Source organism: Haematobia irritans, chromosome 2, assembly GCF_050003625.1.
Source record: "Haematobia irritans isolate KBUSLIRL chromosome 2, ASM5000362v1, whole genome shotgun sequence".
Classification (NCBI taxonomy): Eukaryota; Metazoa; Arthropoda; class Insecta; order Diptera; family Muscidae; genus Haematobia; species Haematobia irritans.
In genome coordinates, this window is record NC_134398.1 from 14,636,786 (window position 1) to 14,655,324 (window position 18,539).

The window sequence follows — 18,539 nt, forward strand, 5'->3', positions numbered from 1 at the left end:
ACATGCAAATATAAGTAAAGATGTTAGCTTATTGTTTTGTTACTCAGGGATTTCCTCAAAGAGTCCTTGATGATTTTATGATTGATTTTGAGAAATCCTATTGAGGGGGAATTTATTTATGAATGATTTATATTGTTTCCTATGATAATATTTTGTTTCGAGAGCCCTAAAGTATGCAACAGATTTTCAATGTGCCTAGCTCCAAGAAGTGTGCTTCAATTTAAAGAATATTGATAAAGTTCTTTAAGAGTTAGGGAATATATTAAATATTTATAAAATTTATACACGTGTGCTACCAAAATATGTTAATGTGCGTTTTTGTACATCGAAACATTGATACAATCCACAAACTAAGTAATTTAATTACAATTGTTTATCTATGATGAGTGATATGATAACAAAAACATTTTACATTTGAGTTTAAATGAACGATGAATTGAACTTGAAGAAATTAAATTAATTATAATAAAAACTCATAAAAAAATTAATTTGCTAACTACTACCACATGATATTGTCCAACTCATGAGAAAAAAGTAAAAGTTTCCATAAATTAAACTTTGTGTTGGTTTTTTTCTTGTAAAACATTTATCATTAATTGCTTCTCTTTGATTAGGGAGTGTTTGGTTTTGACTCTCTCGTCCGGAATATGGTCCCAAAGAAGACATCCCAATATCAACGACCACTCGCAACCAAAATTCGCCCTAACATCTGATACCCTCCGAATGGTAGCAACTGTTATACGTCAATATCATTAATTAAATGGAAACTAAGTTTTTTTTTTGTGGCTAACAAAATTCCCATCAACAACAGCTTTCCATAGCCTGTTGCTTTTGTTGTTAGCCAGTGAATGAAAAACTAATTATAGGATAATACCATTTGGAGCCAGTCTTAACTTGGTTCTAAGGAGTGTTTTTTCTCGAGTGTATATCCTTTTGACTGGGCAGTGTAGCCAGTAGTGGGGATTTTTCCCCAAATTGGGGATATTTTTGAGTTCGGGACTTGGGCATTTCTATATAAAATTTTGTCAAGATTTTATTTCTATGTAAAATTTTGTCAAAATTTTATTTCTATAGAAAATTTTGTCAACATTTTATTTCTATAGAAAATTTTGTCAAAATTTTGTTTCTATATAAAATTTTGTCAAAATTTTATTTCTATAGAAAATTTTGTCACAATTTTATTTCTATCGAAAATTTTGTCACAATTTTATTTCTATAGAAAATTTTGTCAAAATTTTATTTCTATAGAAAATTTTATTTCTATAGAAAATTTTATTTCTATAGAAAATTTTATTTCTATAGAAAATTTTATTTCTATAGAAAATTTTTTAATAATGTTATTTCTATAGAAAATTTTGTCAAAATTTTATTTCTATAGAAAATTTTGTCAAAATTTTATTTCTGTAGAATATTTTGTCAAAATTTTACTTATATAGAAAATTTTATCAAACTGTAATTTCTATAGAAAATTTTGTCAAAATTTTATTTCTATAGAAAATTTTGTCAAAATTTTATTTCTAAAGAAAATTTTTGTCAAAATTTTATTTCTATAGAAAATTTTGTCAAAATTTTATTTCTATAGAAAATTTTGTCAAAATTTTATTTCTATAGAAAATTTTGTAAAAATGTTATTTCTATAGAAAATTTTGTCAAAATTTTATTTCTATAGAAAATTTTGTCAAAATTTTGTTTCTATATAAAATTTTGTCAAAATTTTATTTCTATCGAAAATTTTGTCAAAATTTTATTTCTATAGAAAATTTTGTCAAAATTTTATTTCTATAGAAAACTTTGTCAAAATTTTATTTCTATAGAAAATTTTGTACAAATTTTATTTCTATAGAAAATTTTGTAAAAATTTTATTTCTATAGAAAATTTTGTAAAAACTTTATTTCTATAGAAAATTTTGTCAAAATTTTATTTCTATAGAAAATTTTGTCAAAATTTTATTTCTATAGAAAATTTTATCAAAATTTTATTTCTATAGAAAATTTTATCAAAATTTTATTTCTATAGAAAATTTTATCAAAATTTTATTTCTATAAAAAATTTTATCAAAATTTTATTTCTATAGAAAATTTTGGTCAAAACTTTATTTCTATAGAAAATTTTGGTCAAAATTTTATTTCTATAGAAAATTTTTTCAAAATTTTATTTCTATAGAAAATTTTGTCAAAAATTTTATTTCTATAGAAAATTTGGTCAAAATGTTATTTCTATAGAAAATTTTGTCAAAATTTTATTTCTATAGAAAATTTTGTCAAAATTTTATTTCTATAGAAAATTTTGTCAACATTTTATTTCTATAGAAAATTTTGTCAAAATTTTATTTCAATAGAAAATTTTCTCAAAATTTTATTTCTATAGAAAATTTTGTCAAAATTTTATTTCTATAGAAAATTTTGCCAAAATTTTATTTTTATAAAAAATTGTGTCAAAATTTTATTTCTATAGAAAATTTTGTCAAAATTTTATTTCTATAGAAAATTTTTTCAAAATTCTATTTCTATAGAAAATTTTGGTCAAAATTTTATTTCCATAGAAAATTTTGGTCAAAATTTTATTGCTATAGAAAATTTTGTCAAAATTTTATTTCTATAGAAAATTTTGTCAAAATTTTATTTCTATAGAAAATTTTGTCAAAATTTTATTTCTATAGAAAATTTTGTCAAAATTTTATTTCTATAGAAAATTTTGTCAAAATTTTATTTCTATAGAAAATTTTGTCAAAATTTTATTTCTATAGAAAATTTTGTCAAAATTTTATTTCCATAGCAAATTTTGTCAAAATTTTATTTCTATAGAAAATTTTGTCAAAATTTTATTTCTATAGAAAATTTGGCAAAATTTTATTTCTATAGAAAATTTTGTCAAAATTTTATTTCTATAGAAAATTTTGTCAAAATTTTATTTCTATAGAAAATTTTGTCAAAATTTTATTTCTATAGAAAATTTTGTCAACATTTTATTCCTATAGAAAATTTTGTCAAAATTATATTTCTATAGAAAATTTTGTCAAAATTTTATTTCTATAGAAAATTTTGTCAAAATTTTATGTCTATAGAAAATTTTGTCAAAATTTTATTTCTATAGAAAATTTTGTCAAAATTTTATTTCTATAGAAAATTTTGTCAAAATTTTATTTCTATAGAAAATTTTGTCAAAATTGTATCTCTATAGAAAATTTGTCAAAATTTTATTTCTACAGAAAATTTTGTCAAAATTTTATTTCTATAGAAAATTTTGTCAAAATTTTATCTCTAAGAAAATTTGTCAAAATTTTATTTCTACAGAAAATTTTGTCAAAATTTTATATCTATAGAAAATTTTGTCAAAATTTTATATCTATAGAAAATTTTGTCATAATTTTATATCTATAGAAAATGTTGTCAAAATTTTATTTCTATAGAAAATTTTATCCAAATTTAATTTCTATAGAATATTTTGTCAAAATTTTATTTCTATAGAAAATTTTGTAAAAATTTTATTTCTATAGAAAATTTTGTCAAAATTTTATTTCTATAGAAAATTTTGTCAAAATTTTATTTCTATAGAAAACTTTGGTCAAAATTTTATTTCTATACAAAATTTTGGTCAAAATTTTATTTCCATAGAAAATTTTGTCAAAATTTTATTTCTATAGTCAAATTTGGTTGAAATCGGTTCAGATTTAGATATATACATTCTTCCGATTTACACTCATATGATCATAGAGATCAATTTTCTACTCCGATGTAGTTGAAATTTTGCACAGGCCACTGCTTAGTCGAAAACTTGTAAAAATGACTCCAATTTTCCTATACTTCTAATACATATCTATCGACCGATAAATCATAAATACACACTAAGAAGCTTTAAATATATTGTCGGTTTAAATGTATGTATATGGTAACATAAACCTTTATAGCACCCAACAAATTTGAAGGATTTTAGATGGTATCGAAAATGTAGATCACAAAGTGGCGCAGGGTATAATATAGTCGGCACCGCCCGACTTTAGACTTTCCTTACTTGTTTTCGAATAATTATACAATAATTACACACTGTGGAACAGGGTATTATAAGTTAGTGCATATGTTTGTAACACCCAGAAGGAGACGAGATAGACACATGGTGCCTTTGGCAATAATGCTAAGGGTGGGTCCCTGAGTCGATATAACCATGTCCGTCCGTCCGTCTGTCTGTGAACACATTTTTGTGATCAAAGTCGTCTAGGTCGCAATTTAAGTCCAATCGCCTTCAAATTTGGCACATGTTCCTAATTTGGGTCAATATATAACCCTATTGATTTTGGAAGAAATCGGTTCAGATTTAGATATAGCTCCCATATATACCTTTCGCCCGATATGCACTAATATGGACCCAGCAGCCAGAGTTTTATACCGATGTGCTTGAAATTTTGTACAAACATAACACTTAATCGTATATTCAAATGTGCAAAATTTGATTGAAATCTGTTCAGATTTAGATATAGCTCCCATATATATCGTTCGCCCGATATGGACTTATATGGCCCCAGAAGCCAGATTTTCGGCCGATTTTGGTTGAAATTTTGCACTAGGAGTACAATTAGTAGTATAGTCAAGTGTTCCAAATTTTATTGAAATCGGTTCAGATTTAGATGTTGTTCTCATATATATCGTTCGCCCGATTTACATTCATATGACCACAGTGGCCAATCGTTTACTCCGATTTAATTGAAATTTTGCACAGGGAGTAGAATTAGCATTGTAGCTATGCGTGCCAAATTTGGTTGAAATCGGTTCAGATTTAGATATAGCTCCCATATATAGCTTTCGCCCGATTTACACTCATATGACCACAGCGGCCAATTTTTAACTCCGATTTAGTTGAAATTTTGCTCAGGGAGTAGAATTAGCATTGTAGCTATGCGTGCCACATTTGGTTGAAATCGGTTCAGATTTAGATATAGCTCCCATATATATGTTTTTCCGATTTCGACAAAAATGGTCAAAATACCAACATTTTCCTTGTAAAATCGCCACTGCTTAATCGAAAAGTTGTAAAAATGACTCTAATTTTCCTAAACTTCTAATACATATATATCGAGCGATAAATCATAAATAAAATTTTGCGAAGTTTCCTTAAAATTGCTTCAGATTTAAATGTTTCCCATATTTTTTACTAAAATTGTGTTCCACCCTAGTGCATTAGCCGGCTTAAATTTTGAGTCTATAGATTTTGTAGAAGTCTATCAAATTCTGTCCAGATCGAATGATATTTAAATATATGTATTTGGGACAAACCTTTATATATAGCCCCCAACACATTTGACGGATGTAATATGGTATCGAAAATTTAGATCTACAAAGTGGTGCAGGTTATAATATAGTCGGCCCCGCCCGACTTTAGATTTTCCTTACTTGTTTTAGAATAATTTTAATTTAATTTTAAGTCCTATAAGAAATTTTGTCTAAATTTTATTTTCTATTGAAAATGGTGCCAAAATTTTTTTACTATTTAATTATACCAAAATTTTATTTGTTATAGAATATTTTTGCCAACGTTTTATTTGCTATATAAAATTTTGCCAAAATTTTATTTCGTATAAACAATTTTGTCACCATTTAAGTCCCTACAGAAACTTTTGCTTTTTCTGTGAATATTTGAATTTTTAAATAATATTTTTGATTAATTTTAATGTAATTTAATTTGTTTGTGAAATCAAGGAATGTTTACAACTAAATAATAAAACTAAATTTGTACCCAATTGGAAGTGAATTGCGAAAATGTAATTGGTATTAGAAAAACACACCAAAAGTTGCCAGAATTTTATTTCCGGTAGAAAAATCTTTCAAAATTGTATTGATTTTTTTTTTTTTAATACAATCTATTGAAAATATTTATTATGTTTCCTATTCCTGTTTTTATACTTTTCTTAACAATATTCCTGCTCCTTCCCATAGCAAAGTGAAATAATATTGATCCTTTGTTATATATTAAATTAAAAGCCTGTTAGGTCTATTTTCGTACTAAAACATTTTTCTCAGAATTTCTTATCTCAATGTTTGGGAATTTTTATTATTGTAACTTGCCTATCCTAAACTTCTTATTTGATGTTGGTTTATTTTTTTTAACAAATTGCCTTTTATTTCTGTTCGCTTTAATTTTTCTGTTTTCTTTAACTTGTCTCCCAAAAATATGCCACATTTTAATTGGATTTAAAGGGACTCATACCCTAAATAGTCTAGGAATATTTTACAAAGTTTTAAATGATATGAAAATTAATTTGCAAGTAATTACAGGATATATTGTGATGAAGGTTTGATTTCATTAACATTTCAATGTTACTCAAACAAAAATCTCTGGATTATTCAAACGTCAAAGTGGGTCTCTTCATTTCTCGTGAAATTATGCACATTTAAAATGTCTTTAGGGTGGGATATATATTTTTTTTAACAATTACCAACTTTTATGTGACTCAGTTGCTAGTGGTTGGGGGTCCACCCTCTTTAAAAACAATTTGATTTTTTTTTTTATTCTGGAGTGGTTGTGCATTTTATGAGGCTCATTAAAAAAATGCCAAACGATTAACAAAAACTGCTACGTTCTTTTTTTTTTGCTGTTTTTACATGACTAAGTTTGCCAGCCAACCAAAAACAGTATATTGAATGAATAACCATTAATTAACTCATGAATATAACCCAACAAATTATTATTATAATATTAAAAATCATTAAATTAAGGGAAAAAAAAACAACAACAAAAACATGCAACACTCAGGGACCTTATATTAAATGAGTGTCATTTAAAAGGCCATAAAAGCATTACAAACTCCCGCCATCACACACACATACACTCCCATTTGCTCATATTCTTTTGCAGCACCCGCACTAACAGACACCTACAAATATTTGGCTTTTGCATATGAACATGGAGAGAGTATGTTCAGTGACACGCATCCATGTGCGTTGATGTGTGTAAATGCATGGGTAATAGACTCCTTTTACAAAAATGGCCATAAAGTACTGTTGGGCCCATTGCCTGTGTCAGTATCGTTGATGGAGGTCATGCCAATGGGATGGGCTATGTTCACAGAGCTTTTACTATAGTTATTAGCACCATATGTAGTCTCAGTCATATATACGTGTACATTTAAGCCTTATGTTTCCATGGCCTTGGGCCATACTCCCACATCCATTGCTATGACGAGGGAGAGCAGGGGGCGAAAAAAAAACAAAAACACTGGCATACCTATAGGCGTGAAAATACATAGAGAAATTGTTACGGCGTTTTAAACAAACGGAAATATAAAACAAGTGTGATAAGCGATTTTTTTTATTTTCTATCAAAAAAAAAAAAAGTTTGTCAAACTTATTTTCTATAGAAAATTCGGTTAAAATTGTATTTCCTACATATCCAAAATTTTTATTTTATATCGAAAATTTTGTCAAAAATTTTTGGTAAAAATTTTATTTCCACTATAGAAATTTTTGATCCAAATTTTTTTTCCTACCGAAAATTTTGTTAAATTTTTTTACCCTCCACCATAGGATGGGGGTATATTAACTTTGTCATTCCGTTTGTAACACATCGAAATATTGCTCTAAGACCCCATAAAGTATATATATTCTGGGTCGTGGTGAAATTCTGAGTCGATCTGAGCATGTCCGTCCGTCCGTCCATCCGTCTGTTGAAATCACGCTAACTTCCGGTGTTAGTATATGGTCTCTAACAACCATGCAAAAATTGGTCCATATCGGTCCATAATTACATATAGCGCCCATATAAACCGATCCTCCGATTTGGCTTGCGAAGCCTCTAAGAGAACCAAATTTCATCCGATCCGGCTGAGATTTGGTACATGGTGTTGGTATATATTCTCTAATGACCATGCAAAAATTGGTCCACATCGGCCTATAATTATATATAGCCCCCATATAAACCGATCCCCAGATTTGACCTCCGGAGCCTCTTAGAGGAGCAAAAGTCATCCGATCCGATTGAAATTTGGTACGTGGTGTTAGTATATTGTCTCTAACTACCATGCCAAAAGTGGTCCATATCGTTCCGTAATTATGTATAGCCCCCATATAAACCGATCCACAGATTTTACCTCCGGAGCCTCTTAGTGGAGCAAAATTCATCCGATCCGGTTGAAATTTGGTACGTGGTGTTAGTATATGGTATCTAACAACCATGCAAGAATTGGTCCATATCGGTCCATAATTATATATAGCCCCCATATAAATCGATCCCCAGATTTGTCCTCCGGAGCGTCTTGGAGGAGCAAAATTCATCCGATCCGGTTGAAATTTGCAACGTGGTGTTAGTATAAGGCCGCTTATAACCATGCCATAATTGGTCCATATCGGTCTATAGTTATATATATAGCCGATCCCCAATCACACAAAAATTGGTCTATATCGGTTCATAATCATGGTTGCCACTCGAGCCAAAAATAATCTACCAAAATTTTATTTTTATAGAAAACATTGTCAAAATGTTATTGCTATAGAATTGTATTTCTACAGAAATTTTGTCAAAATTTGATTTCTATAGAAAATTTTGTCAAAATTTTATTTCTATAGAAAATTTTGTCAAAATTTTATTTCTATAGAAAATTTTGTCAAAATTGTATTTCTATATAAAATTTTTTTCAAATTTTATTTCTATAGAAAATTTTTTTCCAAATTTTATCTCTATCGAAAATTTTTATCAAATTTTACTTCTATAGAAAATGTTGTCAAAATTTTATTTTGTCAAAATTTTATTTCTATAGAAACTTTAAACTTAATTATATTCGTATTTAATCGGCCTATTTTAGTTTGATATATACCACGTATGGACTATGTGGTATATATTACGGTGATACCTTGCCATCGGCAAGTGTTACCGCAACCCAAGTAATTCGATTGTGGATGACATTGTGGATGACAGTCTTCAGTAGAAGTTTCTACGCAATCCATGGTCGAGGGTACATAAGCTTCGGCCTGACCGAACTTACGGCCGTATATACTTGTTTTCATTAACAATTTAGTCAACATTTCATATCCTACAGGAAATTTTATCTAAATTTGCCTTTTTATCCGAATATTTCTAAAATGTTCTTGCTTATAGAAAATTTAGTCCACATTTTAGTTCCTGTCATTTAATTCAGTTAACATTTTATTTTCTATTCATAAAATAAGTTGCCAAAATTTTGCGTCCCTTAGAAACTGCATTTCAAATTCTATTACCTCTATAAAATTTTGTCAATTTTTTTTTTGTCTTATAGAAAAAATAATTTTTTGGTCGAAAGATGGTTTTAAGCTGAAATCAAAATAATAAAAATTGTAGTAGAAACTAACAATAACAAAATAAAACCAGAAATTTTATTTTTTTATAGAAAATTTTACCATAAAATTATTTTTTTATAGAAAATTCACTCCAAATTTTATATCTATCTATCTATCTATCTATCTATCTATCTATCTATCTATCTATCTATCTATCTATCTATCTATCTATCTATCTATCTATCTATCTATCTATCTATCTATCTATCTATCTATCTATCTATCTATCTATCTATCTATCTATCTATCTATCTATCTATCTATCTATCTATCTATCTATCTATCTATCTATCTATCTATCTATCTATCTATCTATCTATCTATCTATCTATCTATCTATCTATCTATCTATCTATCTATCTATCTATCTATCTATCTATCTATCTATCTATCTATCTATCTATCTATCTATCTATCTATCTATCTATCTATCTATCTATCTATCTATCTATCTATCTATCTATCTATCTATCTATCTATCTATCTATCTATCTATCTATCTATCTATCTATCTATCTATCTATCTATCTATCTATCTATCTATCTATCTATCTATCTATCTATCTATCTATCTATCTATCTATCTATCTATCTATCTATCTATCTATCTATCTATCTATCTATCTATCTATCTATCTATCTATCTATCTATCTATCTATCTATCTATCTATCTATCTATCTATCTATCTATCTATCTATCTATCTATCTATCTATCTATCTATCTATCTATCTATCTATCTATCTATCTATCTATCTATCTATCTATCTATCTATCTATCTATCTATCTATCTATCTATCTATCTATCTATCTATCTATCTATCTATCTATCTATCTATCTATCTATCTATCTATCTATCTATCTATCTATCTATCTATCTATCTATCTATCTATCTATCTATCTATCTATCTATCTATCTATCTATCTATCTATCTATCTATCTATCTATCTATCTATCTATCTATCTATCTATCTATCTATCTATCTATCTATCTATCTATCTATCTATCTATCTATCTATCTATCTATCTATCTATCTATCTATCTATCTATCTATCTATCTATCTATCTATCTATCTATCTATCTATCTATCTATCTATCTATCTATCTATCTATCTATCTATCTATCTATCTATCTATCTATCTATCTATCTATCTATCTATCTATCTATCTATCTATCTATCTATCTATCTATCTATCTATCTATCTATCTATCTATCTATCTATCTATCTATCTATCTATCTATCTATCTATCTATCTATCTATCTATCTATCTATCTATCTATCTATCTATCTATCTATCTATCTATCTATCTATCTATCTATCTATCTATCTATCTATCTATCTATCTATCTATCTATCTATCTATCTATCTATCTATCTATCTATCTATCTATCTATCTATCTATCTATCTATCAATCTATCAATCTATCAATCTATCTATCTATCTATCTATCTATCTATCTATCTATCTATCTATCTATCTATCTATCTATCTATCTATCTATCTATCTATCTATCTATCTATCTATCTATCTATCTATCTATCTATCTATCTATCTATCTATCTATCTATCTATCTATCTATCTATCTATCTATCTATCTATCTATCTATCTATCTATCTATCTATCTATCTATCTATCTATCTATCTATCTATCTATCTATCTATCTATCTATCTATCTATCTATCTATCTATCTATCTATCTATCTATCTATCTATCTATCTATCTATCTATCTATCTATCTATCTATCTATCTATCTATCTATCTATCTATCTATCTATCTATCTATCTATCTATCTATCTATCTATCTATCTATCTATCTATCTATCTATCTATCTATCTATCTTTTTTTTTTTTTTTTTAATTTAACTTTTATTGTTTATTGATGTTGTTCTTTACAGATACATATTTACAAATTCATCTTAATTCTACACACCCGCGAAGCCCTTAGGCTTGTCTGCAGGATAAAGATAGATTAATAATTATTTGTATATATTTTTTGTATTTAATACTGATTGATTAAAAAATTGACTTCTACTCTTAAATCACAATGAAGTGTTTGGTACATATTTTTAATATTCAATAAGTATTTATAAAAAATTCTTTAATATCTTTTTTCTTGCTTTTCTTATCTATATTTTGGAATAAGCTATACGGAAGAGTGTTTAAAGCTTCAGGTAGTGACACTGCCAGCGATGATTACCCATATTTGTTTTTTGCTTTTGGTATTTGATATCTTCCTTCGGTTCTTCTTCTGGTATTATGCCTGTGGTTTATGGGTTGAAGCAGGTCTGTGTTTGCTGAAAACTCATGTATAATTGTTGTGTTGTATAAGCCTTTGATGTTTAATAACTCCAAATCTTTATACATGTGGGAAATAGTTTGAATGTTTCTTGTACTATTTCTTTCTGTAAATCGTAGATAGTTCTTGTATAATAACTTGATAATTTTGTCTTGAGCTGCTTGCAATATTCTACAACTTCCGCCATTTCCCCACGCTGTTATACCGTGTCTAATATAAGACTCACTCAGAGCGAAATACGCTTGCTTAAGAACATAGAAAGGCGAACAAAGGCTCAGATGATACAGTGCATATGACGATTTTCGAAGCTTCCTTTGTAAATGTTCTTGCTGAGATTTCCATTTAAAGTTGCTGTCTAAGTATACTCCCAGATATTTATAAGTGTTTACCATTTCTACATTAGTTACACATGCGTCATTTAATGCGTGTTGGTTTGTGACATTTTTATGTAAGCACTCCGTGTCATGGAATGTAATATTGATGTGTGTATTCGGCATATTCTGTGGTTTGAAATGTATCAGTTTTGTTTTAGAGACATTAATGATTAACCCATTGTCATGGCACCATCTGTTAATTACATCCGTCTCTTGCTGCATGATTTGTGTGGCCGTTTGTAAGCATTTATTTGAAACTATAATCGCGGTATCGTCGGCGTATGCGAATACAGTTCCTTTTCTTATAACATTCATCAGATCATTAGCGTATATAATGTACAGAATTGGTCCAAGTTTAGATCCTTGCGGCACTCCATACATCGTTTTTCTACTGCTGCTTGTTTCGTTATCGATTTTCACCATATAATTTCTGAAGCTTAAGTAACTTTTGAACCAGTTCAGACAGTGTCCTCGTATTCCATTCCTTTCAAGTGTATCTAACAACGTGTTATGCGAAAGGGTGTCAAAGGCTTTGCTAAAATCTATAAACAATGCTAAGCTGCTTATGTTTTCGTTCAGATTTTGGTATATGTGATTAGAAAAATAACCCAGCAGTTGGTTTATATTTTTTCCTTTCTGAAAGCCAAATTGGGATTTATGTATAATTTTGAATTTGGTTAGAAATTGTTTAAGTCTTCGAACTATTATTTCTTCCAGTATTTTTTCTATTATTGACAATATTGCTATTGGCCTATAGTTATTAAAATCAGATTTTTTACCCGATTTATATATAGGTCTTATGAGCGAGGTTTTAAGAATCGAGGGTACTTCTGCATTGGATATGCTGCTGTTTATGAAAGATGTTATGATATGATAGGGGTGAGATAATCGGCATTGTTTTTTATGTCAATTGCACGTATTCCATCAGCACCTGTACTTTTTCTGATATTTAAAGTTTTTAAAATATTGTTTATTTCAATCTCGTTTGTGTGCTCTATACACTGAAAAAACAGTGAACCCTTTTCCATTGCAAAATGAACTAAACTGTAGTAATATTGACCATGATTTAGCCCTTAAGATTTTTTTCAACTTGTCTAGTTTACAATTCTCTTACATTTTAGTTCATCTATAACATTGTATTTTAGTTCATTTTTACAACACCATAAGATTTATATACCCCTACCAAGTTAAAAAGTCAGTATTATTTTGGTTTACGTGCTTATTTTGTGGGAACCCGATAATAAAAATTGGTTAACAGTCTCTTTAAAATGTCGACGACTAAACTATTTTTAAATCAATCATTCCACAGTACAGAGAAATTAAATAATTAAAGGAACAAAAAACCGTTTTACTATTATGAAAATGTTCATACATTAAAATTAAACTTTCTTTAAGCAAAAGTACTTTATTATAAAAACTTATGATGAAAGTTCTTAATACAATGTTTTTTGTGAATAAAAATTATGACCACGTGGAACAGAGAGTAGTTCATTTGAACTCGCTGTTTGGACGTTTTGACTTATCCTTTTTTTATTCATCGTAGGTATTTTTTCACATATCTTGCTGGAAAAAAATGGAAACAATAATGAAAATTGTTAAAAATTAACACCATGTAATGAATAATTTTTAATTCTTCATTTTAGCTTGTAACTTACCATACTTGGGGGCATTTTATCAAATGGTGTAAGGAATTCAACTTTTCTTTGGAAAACGTATCTCATAAAATTTGCACCTGAAACAATTAGAGAAATAATGAAGTATTCTATATAAACTCATAAAACTGTGTTGTTATCGATGTGAAGGATATAATAAAATACATATTCTAGTTGAAAGAAAACCAAAGTTTTAATATAAAACTTACCAATTCTCTATTTAATTGTACGCTGAGGGGAATATAAAAAGTTGTCCAAATTTATTTGAGTTACTCTGAAATTAAATATTTATTTTTTACATTAAATAAAATTATTAAATAGGTTTTCAAAAAATCTAATGAAAAAATAATAATATGCATAAAAGACCAAATATTCTTGATAACCCTAGACAGTCATCATTCGTCAAAATGACGACACGTAATTTCATTTTCGATTTAAAATGCATTTTAGTCTATTGCGAAATGGTAAATTTAAGTTATACTAATTCGACCGCTTTATGAATTGTTGTTTTATACTACTTAAAACCAAATTGAATAAGAAAATAAATTCAAGTTTGGTTCATTTTTTTCGCTCACGATGAAATCAGCCGTAGTCAAAATGACGAAAGATGACGGTAATGTACAAAATAAGGATGACTGTCCAGGGTTAAAAGAAAGTTAAAGAATCCTTACCAATTCACTATTAAATTACAGGCAAAGGTGTACTAAAAATTTGTCCAAAGTTTTAAGGGGTTATTCTGAAATTACATATTAGTTTTTACATTAAAATTATTACATTGGTTTCCAAAAAATTTGATTAAAGAAATACTAAAATAAGGTATTAAAAACCTGTAATTTTGATGATAAAAAGGTCACAAAAACGTAAATATTCTAGTTGAAATAAAGCCAATTTTTAAAAGAAAACTTACCAATTCTCTATTTTTTAAATTTGTTCGAATCCATCTGGAGTTGCTCTGAAATTAAATATTGCTTTTACAACAAAGAAAAACATTAAACTGGTTTCCAAAAAAAAAAATAATTAATTAACAAATAATAATATACATACAAAATATTATTTTTAAAAGAAAGTCATATTAAAAAATACTTACCAATTTATAAATAAACTATACGCTGAGATATAACAAAAATTTTCCAAATTCATCTGGAATTGAATATTAATTTTTTACATTGAATAATAAAAATTTCAATGCACTTTAAATTTCAACATATTTTCCTAAATGTTCTTAATAACCTTTTTCTAAACTACCGATAAAATATTAATAACTTTCATTTAAAAGGTTTAATAAACAAACAACAATATATGTCTCAAAAATCCAAAATATTCAATGCCTTTATATTCCCTTTTCCCTTGTTGCATATCTTCTTAAAAGATGCAACAGCCCACGCCAACGCCAACTATACAACTGAAGCATGCCAAACAAAACCAAGCAAAGCCAAAACATTCCTACAACAACAAAAACACATGTGCCATTATTGAAAACAACACCTCATCTAACCAAATAAACCATCCGCGAATAACAAACACACACGCAAACCACTAAATGAACAAAAATAAAAACAACCCCACGCTCATGTATACACAACAAAACTCAAGTAACATCATCTTTACATTAATCACATTCCACTATGCCGATAAAGATATCTGTACTATGTACTAGTTCATCGCATCTGCTGACAATTTACTCTAAGAATAATATTCGTAAAGGCACACCAGTTTATGAACGATGAAACGTTTAACTTAAAATTTGCAAAATTTTCATGAAATGTTATCTACCATTATTTAACGAAAATGTCTATAAATTTAATTACATGTGAACTAAAAATATTTCATTGGGTAATTTTCTACCAACAATTAGTAACTATAGGAATTGTCAGTAAGAAATTGCTATCCACTTTCAAGTTCATTTTTCGTAAAAAAAATATTTCTCATACAAAAAAATTTTATAGTAAATTGCACTTATTATTTACAAAATACTTTACATTTTACAAGTAGTTTTATAGCATGACAAACGAATTTTTAACTACCAGTTAAGAAATTTTTTAAGGAAATTTCCATCGTATTTTGTAGGCCATGAACTAAACGATTGCTACTTAGAATTTGTAAAATTTCCTTTCGAGTAGTTAATTTTCGTTCAAGATACGAAAAATGAACTAAAATTCTGGAAAATTCTTGTAATAAATTATTGTAAAAATCTTCTTAATTTTACGAGACACTTTTTTTTCTGTGTATACATTGTGTTTACAATTGTAGTTGCAGGAATTGAACATGTCTTGATACAACAGTTATGTAAAATTTTTGATGTATTTTTATCAAAATTTTCGCAAAAAGTTCAACAATATCCTTCATATTCTTCCCATAAAAATTTTTCTTAATTGTTTCATCCAGATTATTTTTACGTTTTCCTATTATATTATTAATTAGCTGCACCGAAAGAATTTTCTTCGTAAAAAGAACGAAAAATTTCGTTAAAAGTACGAAATTTGTCATTGTTTTACAACCAAAGAAACTTTTCATTAAAAGTACGAAATATTTCGTACTTTTTACGAAGAAAAGTTCTTCCAAAATTTTCGTAGTTTGTAAGAAAAAATTCGTACTTTTTACGAAGAATCTTCGTACTTTTTATGAAAAATCTTCGTACTTTTTATGAAACAATTTCGTTCTTTTTATGAAAATGTTTCGTACTTTTTATGAAAAATTTTCGTAGTTTTTATGAAAAATGTTCGTACTTTTTATGAAAAACTTTCGTACTTTTTTCCGAAAAATGTTCAAACTTTTAGAAAAAAAATTATAGTCGAAAGTTCACTTGGTTGTAGTTGCAAGTGTGAAAAATGACATCACTACTTTACATCTTAAGTTTTTGAATAATTTTTAGTTTTGTTGCTTCACTTTTATTCATAGCGCGCTATCACCCAAATGAGAAGTAGCATAGACTTGCATAAAAAATAGAATAAAGGAATGCACTCAAGCACATTATAAAAGACAATTTAATGCCGCGAACGAAAATTTAACAACTTCAATGAAACTTCTTCGTTGTTTCAAAGAAAATCTTTCGTTCTTTTTATGAAGAAATTTTAACGCAGAATGTTTCGTAAAATATTCGTAAAAACTTCTTCACAAAATTCATGAAATATGAAGAAAGTTTCGTTAAAAGTACGAACTTTGTACGAAGAAAAGTTAATGTAGAATGTTTCGTAGAAGTTTCGTATATTCGTAAAATGTTCTTCGTAAAATTTACGAAAATGAATGAAAATTTCGTTATTTTAATGAAGAATTCAGGAAGAATAGTTAATGAAGAATTCTTCGTAAAATTAACGAAGAGAATTCTTTCGGTGTGCCATGTACCACGCATATCGTTTTTGTTTTGTATGAACTTATTGTAATTATACATATTTTTCGCATTTGTTATTTTTTTGTTCAATCTATTATTGAAGTTTTTATAAATTTTTTCATATAATTCATTTTTTTTATTATTTCTCAATTTTTTATAAAGATATATATATATATATATATATATATATATATATATATATATATATATATATATATATATATATATATATATATATATATATATATATATATACATATATATATATATATATATATATATATATATATATATATATATATATATATATATATATATATATATATATATATATATATATATATATATATATATATATATATATATATATATATATATATATATATATATATATATATATATATATATATATATATATATATATATATATATATATATATATATATATATATATATATATATATATATATATATATATATATATATATATATATATATATATATATATATATATATATCAATCTATGTTTGTTTGTATGTTCCGAGTGGGCTCCGAAACGGCTTAACCGATTTACTTGAACTTTTCAGGGGGGCGTTCATGTGGTGAAAATAGGGTACCTCATTTTTTGACACCTCGTCGCGGAGGGGGACCTCCTCTTTGTCTGACTTTTTGCAAATTGGACCAAAGTTGCCCGTTTTGCTTGACATTTTCATTGGGGGTTGGCATCTAGACAAAGATCCGCTACTTTATATTTCGATATTTGGTGGCAGAGGGGGACCTCCCCTTTGTTCGACTTTTTTTAAAGTACAGTGAAAAAAAAAAACTAAAATTCTCTAAATTATCTGAGATTTACACAGAACATGCGGTGAGGTTATGGAATTAATATGGGGTACCTGATGATTTCATACGTGCCCTACTTTTTAAAACTTGGAACAAAATTATGCGATTTGCTTCAAATTTTCATTGAATGTTGGGATTGGCATATAGACAAAAATCCGCTACATACTTTTTCGATATTTGGTCGGGTAGGGGGACCACCCCATTGTCCGACTTTTTTTTAAGTACAGTGAAAACAAAACTAAACTCCCACGACTGAAATTTTACGGAAAAATGGGTGAGGTTATGAAATTTATATCAGGTTCCTGATTTTTTAATAAAAATAAGTACATAGAGATAAACAATTAAACTTTACCGAGTTACTTGAAATTTACAGAGGACTGGGGAGAGGTTACGATATTAATAGTTGATACCTGATTTTGTGATATTTGGACGGAAGAGAGGCCGCCCCTTTAGGTTTATAATTTGCCTGACATTTTCTGGGACGTTTACAAAAGATACGCTACATCACTTTTCGATATTTGGTCGGGGAGGAGGTCCTCTTCTAAAACTGCAAAAAAAAAAAAAAAAAACAAAAAACAAAAATTCTTAAGTTTTCTTGAAATTTACAAAGGCTTCTGTCAGACTTCTTTTTAGTAAAGAACTTAAATTTAAATGAAATTGGCAGCCAACGTAGAGGGTGCATCATTTTCCAACATTTTAGCAAATTTTAATGTGGTAAAATTTTTT

The 18,539-nt window shown here is 27.3% G+C and overlaps 1 protein-coding gene and 1 long non-coding RNA gene across 6 annotated transcripts in view; one reads left to right on the forward strand and one right to left on the reverse strand.

The window, feature by feature from the left end:
- LOC142223555 (beta-1,4-glucuronyltransferase 1) overlaps positions 1-18,539 on the forward strand; it is a 313,449-nt gene that overhangs the window by 119,786 nt on the left and 175,124 nt on the right. The window lies entirely within an intron of this gene.
- On the reverse strand, positions 13,339-14,381 carry LOC142227471 (uncharacterized). The gene is made up of 4 exons (XR_012719848.1): positions 14,316-14,381; positions 13,854-13,918; positions 13,648-13,724; positions 13,339-13,555 (listed from the first exon to the last, which is right to left on the reverse strand). It is a non-coding gene; the product is annotated as an uncharacterized LOC142227471 (long non-coding RNA).